Below are 14,476 nucleotides of genomic sequence, written 5' to 3' on the forward strand. Positions count from 1 at the left end.
ACCCTCATCTACTACAGTATGTAACTATGTAATATATTCCGCATGACTATTTCTCTTCTTCTCCCATTAACCTTACAGGTTACAAAAGCCCACCCAAATAAAATATACTAAGCTCTATAACTTATAAGTAGCAAAATGGTTTGTAATTTATTTACAGTACTTAGCATTTTTACGTTCCTGTAATTTATTTTCCTGTCCTCGCCACCTACATTACCTTTATTGTATATCTGATATTCTTAACAAACCTTCAGACTTTACATTACACTCCTTTGCTCAATGTTATTTATATACATATTAAACAACACGAGTAACACTGCACCATGAAGAATATGTTTCATTAATGATTGTTCTCTGCTTTCACTGTTGCTAGAGACTTTGTTTCCAGTTTAATTGGGACTCTATTTCAGAAACAACAATAATGGTTATGCTTATGTATTTTTGCATGGATTTCACCTAATTGTTTGACAATTTTGAGATTTGTTTTATGTCTGTGCTTGAGACAGTGCAAGCGTTTTAAAAACAAAAAAGACAGGAAGCTTAATTTCTTTCACAAGATGACTCCAACATCTTAACAATGGCAAACTATTTTATTGCATATTACCCTGATAATGCTATTAAGGTGCAATTAAGGACTAGTAACAACTTAAGCAGTACTTTTTGTATCCTTTTAATTTACTTCCCTTTTAAATACACCAGCATTTTGCAATTGAACAGGGATATTAATGCACAATCATTTTTGTGGTGTATCTCAAATATGGCCATTATATTTTTAAGGAACACTAAAACTTATCCCAACTAATGCTAGTGCTCAGCTGTGAGAAATGGTAGAATAGATGTTTCCTACCTAAACTCCATAAACACTTCCAATTAATTAGGTAAAAAAGGTTATACAAATCCTATCTTGTAATAAGTTAAAAAAACACACTTTATTTCAGTAAAACAAATTAAATATGAGGGCACATGCACAGTGCCTCCGTGAATGGCAGCATTGAGTTGATCTCTGTAGCGCATCAGACATTACAGTAAAAAAAAAGCTTGTTTTACAAACCATTTTTTATGTGAATGAATTAGGACTACACCAAGGTGGAGATGGGCCCTGCCCCCCGCCCTACCCCCAAATATCTTGGGGACTTTTTTAAATGCCAAGACAGCTCACACCCTTCACAGTCCTCAGACTCACAGTTACGTGCAGGCTCTGAAATGGAGTCAGAAGGAGAATCATGGGCTAACATTCCACAAAGATGGACATTGAAGACATCTTTGGAAATATAAAAGTCCTGCTCCAATTTAGCTACAAATAGCCCTGCTAGAATAAAGTAGGACCTGTTCGGCCATGGAGCAAGGACAGACTCCCTCGAAAGGAAGCTGGAAGAAATGATAGCGGCTCAGAACAAAACTGGCCAGAGCCTGGTGCAGCTCCAGGAACATTTAGAGAATAGGGACTGGAGGAATAACCTCAGAATCCAAGGCATCCCTGGGTCAGTGTTGGTGCTAAAAGAGTTCTTTGCAAAATGGCTCACCTCCATGCTGCCAGACCGGTCCTAAAGATCTATAATACTTGACCAAAGTCATTGGTCCCTGAGGGCAAAGCCCCCACCTGGAGATAGTCCATGGATGTCTCTGATACGATTCCAACTAAGAAGGTTTTTTTTCTCTGCAGCTCAGAGTTATGGAGACCTCTCCTTTGACAATATCCCGCTACAAGTTTTTCAGGACCTATTCCCATCTACACTCTCAAGATGGTACAACATGCATGATGTACTGTAAGAGCAGTGCTCTGGGGAAAAAAATTCATGAATCAGTGGGCCTTCCATTCAGTCATTAGAAATGGCAACACAGTTTCTCTAAAAACCCCACAGACAGATTGGCATTTCTACCTTGATTAGGAATTTCTCCTACTTCATCTCTGACCGCTAAAGGGATAAGGAAAAACTCAGGTCATCCTAGTCTATTCCCAAACTAAGGAGGAGCCCTGTGAGGCTTCTTAGTGTCGGTGAGTAGCGGACTACAAAGGCAAGGTGCCTTTCCCATGGACAAATGAACACATAAACTACTATCTGACTGGACAGTAAGAACACTTTCCCTGAGACCCTAGCTAAACCCTAGGTCACAATCAAGCTGCCTGTACCCTGATTGACAACACAAATAGACATGGTCACTAGGCTTTCCTGGGATAGCTCACATTTGGCCCCCAACCTGACCAAAGAACCAGGGAGGCTTCCCTTTACTCCTATCCAAGGGGAAGTTATTACATCCAGAGGTCACTATGGTTATGCTCATCTGCTATCTGCAGCCCCCTGGAGCTACTCCCCTGAACATGCTCATCCTGGTGTCTGTGTTTTTTCAAGGATACCAGGGACCTGAGCATTGTACATGCAATTCCTTTTACACTGGTGGGATCTACAGCTCTGCATATAAGCCAGTCCCTGTTCCCCAGGATCAACCAGGCAAGATATTAGCACCCCAAAGATAAAACTAGCCGCACAGGAGAGACCTGGTTAACTGTTAAGATCTCATTGCCCCTTTATTTAAATCTATGCCACAATATACTTATAATTGCTTTGTATGATTTAATATGTAACTAAAAAAATAGATACAATCATAAAGGCTGAAGAGTTTACAAATATACACACTTTCATTCTGGGCATGGGAGAGCCCTAACAAAAGCATTACCATGGGACAGATGGGTTTTAATGTCCTGTGAATCCATGGACCCATAGATCCAGTTATGGGCAGGCAGCCATAATTGTGGACTGGGGCTTCCATGGCACTAGAGGGTGGGAGCAGACGGACATAAGCTACAAACAGTATCTAATCATTAACCCCATTTGTTTTCTTCCCTGCCTCAATTTGCTTACATTTATTTTCCTAAGTACCAGCATCGGTTAGGGCTGTGGAGTACGGGGAGGCTTGGGCATAGCAATTACAAAGCTATACCCTGTACACGCTTACGGTTTATGCCCAACAAATGCCTTGCCATGATTTGTTTATCCCTTCAAGGGTACTCTTTAATCAGGCAATAAAGGTGACCTCCAAAAGTAGACCCAGATGGACGATCCAAGGTTAACGCTAACATTATATACCCAATATTTGAAATTCCCTACTTTTGATATACGGCAGAAATCCCTGCCTTTTTTTTTTTATAGATGTTATAAGGTTTCATAGTTGAACTATCTCTGATCAGCTGTTGGAGAGAACACCTCTGGTATCACATTGTTCTCATGTTTATTAATCCATACTCCTCTTTTAACTTCCTGTATTCATGGCTCGTGGATGTCCCGAGTCCTGGACCGTTACTTGTCTGTCAGTGTTTGGCGGTCTTAGTGGAGCCTATTCACTAAACTTCAATAAGTGAATTAATGTTGGTTAAGTGCCCTTTTCAAGCAAAATTGCATGTGTAGCTATTCACAAAGCTTCAATAACGTGGCAATATCGCACTGAAATGGCTTTTTTATGAGGTTTAACATTCTGATGTTAAGAAGCAGTGAGTTAGCTGAAAAAATGCACAAATTCACATTTTTTGCCAGAAACTGCTATTCACTACGCTCCGAGATGCATAACATACCATAAAAACGTGCATTCTTTTCTCACAATCTAAAGGGTGGCGAGAATGGAATCGCGATTTGCATATCACAGAGTTTATTTTGTTTACTGCATAGGATTGAATCCAGGGGTCTCCGAGGGTATCCGGAGCTGACTCGCATTCATTTATTCATTCATCGCATTCGGGATCCCTGAGGCTCAAGGGTTCAGCTCTGGAGACTCCCTGCTTCAATACTCTGTTATTAAAATTAACATTAAAACTGTGCAATTGCCTGTAAGAGCTGTTTTGGGGCAGGACCTCACCATAGCAAATATCTATGCCCCAAAAGAATGTAGTTCAAAATGCCAATTTTTTTAATATCCTTCGGATCATGGCGAAAGGCAATGCTATACTATACTAGGAGGAGGTTTCAATCTGACCCTTAACTCAAACCTGGATCTATCCAGCCTACAGGTAATAATCCCATAAACCACAGAAAGCAGACAATAGAGCGCTAAATAATTGCCTAAAAGTCCTGCACCTAGAAGAAGAGGGGGTGCCCAATGCTACATCCCATTGACAAAACATATATGAGGAAAAGTATAAAGTAAAATACTTCAATAATAATAATAATAATATTAAATACTTGGTTATTTAGTTATTTAGTTAACCCTTTGGCCAAAGCGTCATAAGCCTGCATACCAACGCCAAGGTATAACCAAATTAATGCAGGTCCTACACTACACTGTGAACCCTTCCTTTTACCTCTGTAAGAGGGGAAGAACCATTATAGGTCTTGTTCCTGCAGCAAATGTAATGACCTCCAAAGTTAAAAAGGTGAAGGAGGAGGAGTGAGCTTTGGGGGGAGGTTCCACCAGCCTCCAAATTGACTGCTACCAGAAATTGATTAACACACATTCCCAGCTAGCTCAAACTCCCACACCCACCACATGATGGTGGCTGGTGGCACCTCCCCCCAGAGTTCACTCCTCCTCCTTCACCTTTTTAACTTGGGAGGTAGTGTAGTGTAGGACCTGCATTCATTTGTTATACCTTGGCGTTTGTATGCAGGCTTATGATGCTTTGGCCAAAGGGTTAACTAAATAACCAAGTATTTAATATTATTATTATTATTGAAGTATTTTACTTTATACTTTTCATCATATATGTTTTGTCAGTGGGATGTAGCATTGGGCACCCCCTGTCTTGTTATATACAATTGCCACGCTCAGTAGCTCTCTAGTTGACATAAATATATATTCATCATGTGGTGGGTGTGGGAGTTTGAGCAAGCTGGGAATGTCTACACCTAGAAGATGCTTGATGAGAACTGAACCTCCTACTAAAAGTTTACACCTTTTATTTATCCTCTCATCAATCATACTCTCGAATAGACTTATGTTATGTTTGTGCTAGAATGTTTCCCAAAATTCACTCAGACAAACTACATTGTATTGTATTGTATGTCTTTATTTATATAGCGCCAAAAGTGTACTCAGCGCTTCACAAATAATACAGTACAGGGAATTAAAATGATACAATATGTGCAGCAAAATCAGACAATAGGACAGGAAATCCCTGCCCTGAAGAGCTTACATGATATGAATTGGTCTGACCATGCCTCGATAGAAACTTCTTGTGCACATTTGAGACTTAATGAGTCCCTTTTAAAAATTCCGGAGATCCTGTCTGAGGTTGTGGGCAAATTCATTTTTCATCCAAATTAATGTGGATAGTGTTTATTTTTGTTCTCTTGGAGGCTCACAAGGCCACATTCGGGGGCCAGCTGATCAGCATAGCTGCAAACATGAAATGAGAGCGGTTAGATCAAATTAACAATCTTCAGACAAAGGTCAACATTTTATCTAAACATAAAAAGGATTGCACTGATGCAACCCTTAAAAAGTTAAAAGAGGATAGAGCTTAACTGAATGTACTTCCTATGCCGAAAAGTCCTTAAAATAGACGAGGAGGAAATTTTTTTTAAAAGCCCATCGAACCAGACTCTGAGTTAGCGACCAATCTAAGTAATAAGCAATCCTTCTGTAGAATACATTCTATGCGACTGAAATCAGGTAAACTTGCATCAAACCTAAACTTATTAGTCACAGAATTTCAAAACTTTTATTCCAGCCTATACAATGGAAATAAGTTATTCACCATCACCATTATGAAAGTCTATTATCTGCTTACCTGAGTTCAGCCAACTTGCCCAAACTTCGCAACGCTGACAGAATATCTTTAGGCCAACAATTAACCCAAGAGCAATTACTTTTTGTGATTAAAAAAAAACTAATTATCCAGCCACCAGGCCCTAATGATTTCTCTAACATCTACTACAAAATGCTATCTCGTATTTTAGCACCTCATTTACATTTCTGTATTTCTGTATTTCAATTCTGTATTCACAGAATTCCCCTTCCCAGTTTTTAATTGTCTGAAAGCTGGGGGAGAGTCTGATTATATGTGGTTGGAAATTGCAGAGAGAGGGCGTGGGATGGGAGAGGTCTTGTGGTCGGGAGTGTGAAGATGTAGTAAGGCAGGAGGAGAGGCAGATGTTGTGAGCAGAATGGAGGAGGTGTTTAGATATATATTTGGGGATGAGGGTTGAGATGTAAGGTGGCGTAGCAGTGTTGAGAGGTTTGGAAGTCAGAGCTAGGTTTTTAGATTTAATTCTAGTTGATTTGGGAAACCTGTGCAGGTATTTGCATAGTGGAGCAGTGAGTGAAGTTGGGACAGGCGGGCAAGGGTAATGCCAACTAGAGAAATGTTGCAGTTGTCCAGGTGGAATGGATAGGATAAGTGAGTGATATAGCATTTTAGTTGCATCACGAGTGAGAAAAGGGTGAATCCTAGCCATATTTTGGAGGTGAGATGACAGGACTTAGTTAGGACTTGAATGTACGGAATGAAGGAGTGGGCATATCAAAGATTATCCGTAGGCAGTGAATGTGGTGTGCTGATGAGAATGTGGTGCTATTGATGATGTGGGAGAATTTGTGTGTAGGGGTAAAAGTTCAAGAGAAAAGATTATTAGTTCTGTTTTGGACATGTAACAATGACACGGGACAAGAGAGAGGGGAAGAGGTTGAGGGAGAAGATGTAGATTTGGGTGTCTTCAGCATAGAGAAAGCTAAAAGTTTGTATTAGTTCACCAAGAGAAAATGTATAGAGTGAGAAGAGCAGAGGGCCACGGACAGAGCCTTGTTGGACCCCGAAAGTGGGAGCTAAGATGGGGAGACAACAGAGAAGGAAACACTAAAAAAGCAGTTGGAAAGGTAGGACTTGAACAAGAAGAGTGCTGCATCACAAAGACCAATAGAGTGTAGAGTGTGCAGGAGAAGGGGATGATCAACAGTGTTGAAGGCATCAGAGAAATCTAGGACAATCAGTAACGAGAAATTACCCTTAGACTTAGCTGTGAGTAGGTCATTGGCCACTTTTGTTAGTGCTGTCTCGTGGAGTGTAGAGGATGGAAACCTGATTGCAACGAGTCAAGCAGCGAGTTGGAGGAGAGAAAGTGAGTCAAGCGGTTGTATCCTAGCAGCTCAAGTAGCTTGGAGGCAAAAAGGAGAAGAGAAGCAGTAGTTAGAAAGAGAGGCTGTGAGAAGAGAGGACTTATTTAGAATAGGCATGATTAGTGCATGTTTAAAGGAAGTCGATAATGTGCCAGAGGTGAGAAAGACAGAGAGAGGTTAAAAAGGTGAGTTAGGGTGAGGCTTAGTGTGCCATAGAGGGAGCGTAGGAGATGTGAGGGAATGGGATCAAGAGGGTAGGTTGTAGGGTGAGAAGATAGGAGGAGTGCAGAGACCTCCTCTTCAGTCATAGGGGAAAATTAGCTGAGGGTGGATTTATTGTAGGTGTGCAAATGGAGGTAGGTGTTGCATGTGGAATATAACATGAAGAGATGTCATCTTTGATGGACTCAATCTTATCTGTGAAGTAGAAGGCAAAATCTTGGTTTGTGAGGATTGAAGGGGGCTAAGGTGCAGTTGGGCAGAGAAGGGAAGGTGGTGAATAGGCATTGAGGAAAGGGCAGGGTTATACGATAAGATTTGGAATTTATATTGGAGGAAATTGGCTTTAGATCATGATTGGAGGTAACGTGTAGAGCTTGTGTGCCATGGTTGTGACTTAAGTTGTCTGAGGTGACATGTGGGGGCAGGAGCTGTCTTGTCTATGGCTGATGAAAGTGTACTGTTGTATAGAGTGGTTTCCAGGTCTGGGAAGGAAAGGTTACAGATGGGAGAAAGGATATAGATAGGGAGCCAGGTAGAAGTGTTTGCCGATGATATCTTACTTCCCCTCTCAAGACCACTGACTTCCTTGCCAAACCTCTTTTATGAGCTTTCAGAATTTAACAATGTATAGGGATTTAAAATCAATAAAAGTAACTCTGAGTCCCTCAACATTAACACCTGAAGGAGGTGGTTAAATACCCAGAACTATACAGTACTTTGACTTTAAATGGCACCCTAATACCATCAAGGACCTGGGGTATATATTACTAAGGAGTATAGCATGCTCTATCATGCAAATTACCCAACACTTCTTAAAAACTCTTTGATATGATATCTAGGCATGGCCCGTCTTCAATATCTAATAGATTGGCAAAATCCAATTAATAAAAATGTGTCTCCTGCCATGCCTGCTCTGCTTATTCCAGACTTTACCCATCCCAACAAGGATATTCTTAATCTCCAATCCTTAATTACTAAATGTATATGGAACAACAAGAGATCAATAATCCGCATGTGCATCTTCACCTTCCCTACTAGTGCCGGTTGACTTGCCCTCCCCGGTCTGATTATAAGGTAGCCCAAGCAGGCCAACTGGTGCAATAGGATACAGATCAGGAACTTAGACGTTGGGTGGCTCTGGAGCCCTCATTCATCCAGTACAACTTGACAAACTAATCTGGCTTCCGCTCTCGGTGAGGTCATGCACTGGTGAGGTCTCCCACTCATGAAACTCTGGAAAATAATTAGACTCAAATACGATTTCACAACTAAAAACTTCTTAATAACTCAATTCCTAGACAACAAGCTTTCTGAACGATTCGTGTTTCAAATTTCAGAAAGTCTGGCAGCCCTAGCAATCTCACATAGGTATCCCTGGCCTCAATCCTCTTTCAATCTTTCTCTGACCTTAGGGTCATGTTGGCTGGAGCTAGGTTCGGCCTTGTGTGAGTTCTCCCCAGTCCGCTGTTCTAACAAACCCAGTGTTATATAGTAAATCATTATGCATGGAAGAGATGTGCGGACTTTGAAAATTTTGATCCATTTCGCTAGAACATTTGGCTCCAAAACTTCTTTTACGAAATTGTCACTGATTTTTTTTAACTCTTTGGAAAGTTTGATTAAAACTGTGGCAAATAAAATCTAGGCAGGTTCCCCTTATTTTTAATGTACGTGACATGGTTGAGCAACAGATCTTCCCAACGTAACTTTAATGTCTTTAATTTCAAACATTGTACAGTATTTATTCCTGGTAGGAACTTCTGTATATCTGTGTTAATAATAAAAAGGTTATCTAAAAAGAATGACTTGTTTTATGTGAATAGCGATCGGCCTTCCAGTTTTAGTTGGTTTCAGTTGCAACATTTCATCCCAGTCCTACTAGGAAAGTGTGTCCAACCTGCAATACCTGTGAGAAAGGCTTTACACTGTTTAACTAGCTTTGCAAAGACTTGAAAACAATCTACAAAACCTTATTGCCTAGTTATGTATGAATAACCTTTCAATAAACATTAAGGAATGTCTACACGCATCTTCATTTTTCAATGCTACACCTTACTCATAGAAGAGGTCACCATGGTATCTAGGGCTCTAATGCAACAATGTCTTTTATCTTGTGTTGGAAAAATAAGGCTAATCTATGTCCCCAGTGACCGCGGCTGCGACTGTGTTTGTGGCGCACACAAGGTACGTCCCTCTATGGGGCCCCAGTAGCTGCCTGCGCACCCTGGCACAATGCGCAACGTGCGACCACATTTTTTAAAAACAAGGATTTTGTCTTTTCTTTTGAATGAGGGCGAACCAGCCGTGTGACGTTATGGCCGCGCCCCCGCCACTCCTCCCTGTCGTGAGTTGCCTGGAGTCCACCAGGTCGCTCTGACTCAGGTAACGAGCACCGCCAGGCACCCCGTCGTACCAATATGTACCACAAAGGACAAAGCATCCAACTTCTAATAAATGTGTGAATTCTGATTTTTTTAAATGTACCATTTTCAAAACAGCTATTAATAGACATTGGATTTAGGCAAAAGTTCACAAAACACTTTTACAATATGTCTTGGGAGCAAATTACATAATGGAATTTTAAATACTTTAAGTAAACATGTTTACCATGCTGTTGAGCATATAGAATTCTGTCAATCTTAGACTTTGATTTCAATTTGTGTTTTTTAACTCACAAAAAAACCATGCCTGCATAGGCTCTTTGGACTTTCAAGCTCCTTTGATCTATCTGGAATCAGTATTTGGTACAGTATTTACAGTTTTACGGACCCTGCATGTCTAAGTGACAAGTTGACTTACAATAACAACTTAGCTGCTGAACACATACAGTGACAGTGACATGAAGAGACAGCATTCTAAGCAGTAAATCATGATGCCCCAGCTTCAGAGACAGACACTGAGATATAAGCAGAAGGACTTTTTGACCTAAAGCATGATACACGATTAATGGTTGGTTGCGTGGCATCCTTTCAGTAGTTATGAACTGTATTCATGAAAACAAAGATCTCCTGAAGGAAAAAAAGTTGTGAAGACTTTCACCCTTTCATTGCCAAACAAGCCTGCAATGCATTACAGGTTGCAGATGTGTCATGATAACAAAACGCGGCTTTGTTATCTTCTTTGCAAGTGCAAGCAGAGGCATTGTGTCCATAACAAGAGCCCCATTCTCACCCCCAGTTCTATTACACAAACACTGTCCTGGGACCTCTTCTATTTTCTCTGTATACACTCTCTCTAGGGGACCTAATAACATCTTTTGGGTTTAATTATCACCTCTATGCTGACGACACACAAATATACTTTTCAACACCTGACCTTACACCTGCTGTACAAACCAAAGTTTCTGAATGTCTCTCTGCTATATCATCCTGGATGGCCCTCCGCCGCCTTAAACTCAACATGGCTAAAACAGAGCTCCTCATACTTCCTCCCAAACCTGGCCCTACTACCTCCTTCCACATTACTGTTGGAAATACGATCATTCACCCAGTAGCCCAAGCACGCTGCCTAGGTGTTACACTCGACTCCTCTCTCACATTTGCCCCTCACATTCAAAACATTTCTAAAACCTGTCACTTTTTCCTCCGCAATATAACAAAGATACGCCCTTTCCTCTGTTGCTCGACTGCTAAAACTCTGACTCAGGCCCTCATTCTCTCCCGTCTTGATTACTGTAACCTCCTGCTGTTCGGCCTTCCTGCCTCTCACCTGTCTCCCCTACAATCTATCTTAAACGCTGCTGCCAGAATCACTCTACTATTTCCTAAATCTGTCTCAGCATCTCCCCTCATGAAATCCCTCTCCTGGCTTCCGATCAAATCCCGCATCTCACACTCCATTCTGCTCCTCACTTTTAAAGCTTTACACTCTTCTGCCCCTCCTTACATCTCAGCCCTAATTTCTCGTTATGCACTCTTGCGTTCTTTTCAAGGATGTCTTCTTTCTACCCCCTTTGTATCTAAAGCACTCTCCCGCCTTAAACCTTTTTCACTGTCTGCCCCACACCTCTGGAATGCCCTTCCCCTCAGTACCGACTAGCACCCTCTCTATCCACCTTTAAAACCCACCTTAAGACACACTTGCTTAAAGAAGCATATGAATAGCCCTGTGGATATTCTGAACACATGATACATAAAGCTTGGCCCCCTGCAGACGCACTTACCAGAACTCCCTCCTACTGTCTCTGTACGTTCTCCCTACCTACCAATTAGACTGTAAGCTCCTCGGAGCAGGGACTCCTCTTCCTTAATGTTACTTTTATGTCTGAAGCACTTATTCCCATGATCTGTTATTTATATTATCTGTTATTTATTTGATTACCACATGTATTACTACTGTGAAGCGCTATGTACATTAATGGCGCTATATAAATAAAGACATACAATACAATACATACAACACGTTATGGTGAGTGAGAAAGTCACAGAACTTCTCCACAACTCTGCATACAGTAATCATAAAGAACACTTATGAGCACATTCATGTTTCAGGCAGGTCCCTATAACCTGCCTTACCCTATTGTCATACAGCATATAGCCAGGATCTCTGGGTAATGACATGTAAATGACCAATCGTAGGCCCAGATTCATCAAGCGCCAGCACATGTTAGTGCTCACGATCCAGTATTTACTCCAATTCAAGTTAATGGGCGTCTATATTTTATTGACTTCAATGTGGATTTCTGTGCGATAGTGCCGGCTCAGCGCCATTGCACTTTATAAATTCTGGACCTATGACTGCTCTTTTGCATGTCATTACCCAGAATCCCTGGCTGCAGTGCAAGCACTGTATTCTGTGTGGTTATGTGGTAAGGTAGGTTGGGGGGATATGTCAGAGACCCATAAGGCTGCGATCCCAGTGCGTTCTGTAGCACGCGTGCCCGGCGGAGGGGCGGCGTGTGCACAGCGTTTCACCGCAGATTGCGGTCCTGGGAGAGAGGGAGAGTTTGCGACGGGAGAGGGCGTGGCGGGGGATTTGCGGGGACGTAGCCATGACCTCACACGGCTGGTTCGCCCTCATTGGCTGAACCGCCGGCGGGGCATGGCCACGCCTCCGTCGCAAGTTCCACATACAAAAAAATTGTATGTGAGAAAACTTGCAGGACAGCGCGACTGCTAAATGCGCGCCGACGCATGTACTTGGCCCGGATAGATTGGGGGGCGTTGCTTTTGCGCACAGTACATGCCGAGGCGTGCGCTGTAGAACGCACTGAGACCGCAACCAAAGTGTTCTTTATCATTACTGCACAGTTTAGTGGTCTTTAAACCTTGCTATTCTCTTACAACATAAATGAGCGATTATAAGGTCATTTTTACCCTACATTTGTTTTTATTTATTATGAGAAACAGTTTTAAATAATTAATTTAACTGAGGATTATCACCCATTCTGAACTAAGTTTCCTGCTATCTGTTATTGTACAGCACACCAAAAAGGAGTCTTGTGCTCCACAAACAAATACAAACAGCGTAAACCAAAATGTATGCTGAGATATGAAAGGCCTTTTGAGGCTTAGATTAATTGTTAGTGACTCATTTATACTGATAGAAGCTACTGAAAATACTAACTTTGAAGAGGCCTCATTACTCACGTAACAGGCTATGCGCGGCACTGTATTTTGATTAGCACTGCACAAGTCAATAAATACACACTTAAAGATTTAACAGCTTATTTTACGACATTACTGCACGTGGTCCTCGGTACACAATATACCATGTACTGTAGTAACGTGGCCAATTTTTAGAAAAAGTTTCAAGAAACATTCACAATTAGTAATATTGATTAGTAACTGATGATTTTGAGTGTGTACATTTTATGCCCATCCTTTCTCTAAAAATATGGGGGTTTTTTTTTGCATTGTTTGAAAAACTGTGCTACAGTATGTGCTCGTCACCGTTATTCAGCTTTGAGCTTTTTATTCAGTCGTTTAATAAGGTTTAACTGCAATCCATATAAGTAGTCTAGCCCTGTCTCCCCCCTCTCTGGAAACATGTTGCTGTTACTGATATCTGTGGAGCATTCATACCTGTGAAGGTCCAAGAGAGCTGAGTGTCCGCTATGTTGTGGAGTAACAGGACAGGCTTTTCGGTGATCCTTAGGCTCTTTCCATGTGGTGACAGCGCTTCCAGTCACAGCAAGATGCAGTATCATTGCAGGCAGTCCCTACCATGACAGTCTTACTTCTATACTTCATGCTAATAGACTGCAACTCAGCCAGAAGTATATAACCCGGATCTTTATATATAGCAACCACTGCAGGATGGTATAACAGCGCTGCATATAGTAGAGTAGGGGTTTCAGGCCCTTGGATGGTGCTGGCCAGCAGATAATTTGATGAGGCCTTGTGCTAAGCACAGATCTTCACTCCTCCACCCATGAGGGGCTGAAGGGAACACCAACACACACACTCCTCTCCCCAAGAGGGGCGGAATAGAACTGACTCCTATAATTTAGAACATCCTCCTTCATGCAAAAGGGGAGGGCACAGGGTCTGCACTATGATAGGCTGCAACACAGACCGAGTCTCACACCTCTTCTGCCACTGAGGGAGGCTGCGTGAGGGGGGGGGTCAAATTCCAAAGGATAACCTGTCACTGTCTGTACCTAGGAGAACTTACGTGACAGGGGCAGAAAGATAGCTGACCAGCCATGGCTATAGTAGCATAAACTCCAAGCAAGCACTATTGTCTGTCTCTTTAACATTGACATTGTAAATGCTGATAATACTGTGTACATTTTCCAAAAGCTATGAAAAGTGGGAAATGTACAGATATCAAAGCTTTGTTAAAGCATACAGTAGAATCTATTACAATCTATCATTGGGAGTCTTAAAAGGCATGTGTGGTATCTCATCCATACACATAGGGTAAAGGTTTTTTCTTTTTAATGTATATACAATAACATCAGATGTAGAAAGAATGGGCTCTATAAACTCAAAAGACAATTATAACTTTGGAATTTAGGACCGCCCAGCAATAGTAATTGTAAATAGAGAGCCTTCTGTGGAGATTCTAGAAATAATTCCATCACTTGTGTATCTGCTATTTAATGTGGCTCTACAGAGCTGAACAGCGTTAATTTCAGCTCCGGGGTCCCCCTACCTCACGGGATACATACCTTGGATGGAGCTGACGGAAGCAGCCCCGGCCGAGCTCAGAAAATGTCTGTTTAACGGTCCCGCATCCTGCGGGCCAATCGGATGCTGCAACGTCATCC

At 41.7% G+C, this 14,476-nt stretch overlaps 1 long non-coding RNA gene across 2 annotated transcripts in view; it reads right to left on the reverse strand.

Annotated features, from left to right (window-relative positions):
• Positions 1–4,972: 4,972 nt before the first annotated feature.
• LOC142472081 (uncharacterized) overlaps positions 4,973–14,476 on the reverse strand; it is a 28,503-nt gene continuing 18,999 nt past the window's right edge. For both annotated transcript variants that reach the window (XR_012789593.1, XR_012789594.1), the window contains one exon: positions 4,973–5,322. This is a non-coding gene — a long non-coding RNA (uncharacterized LOC142472081). The remainder of the gene's footprint in view (positions 5,323–14,476) is intronic.

Source organism: Ascaphus truei, chromosome 1 (genome assembly GCF_040206685.1).
Source record: "Ascaphus truei isolate aAscTru1 chromosome 1, aAscTru1.hap1, whole genome shotgun sequence".
In the NCBI taxonomy this organism is placed as follows: domain Eukaryota; kingdom Metazoa; phylum Chordata; class Amphibia; order Anura; family Ascaphidae; genus Ascaphus; species Ascaphus truei.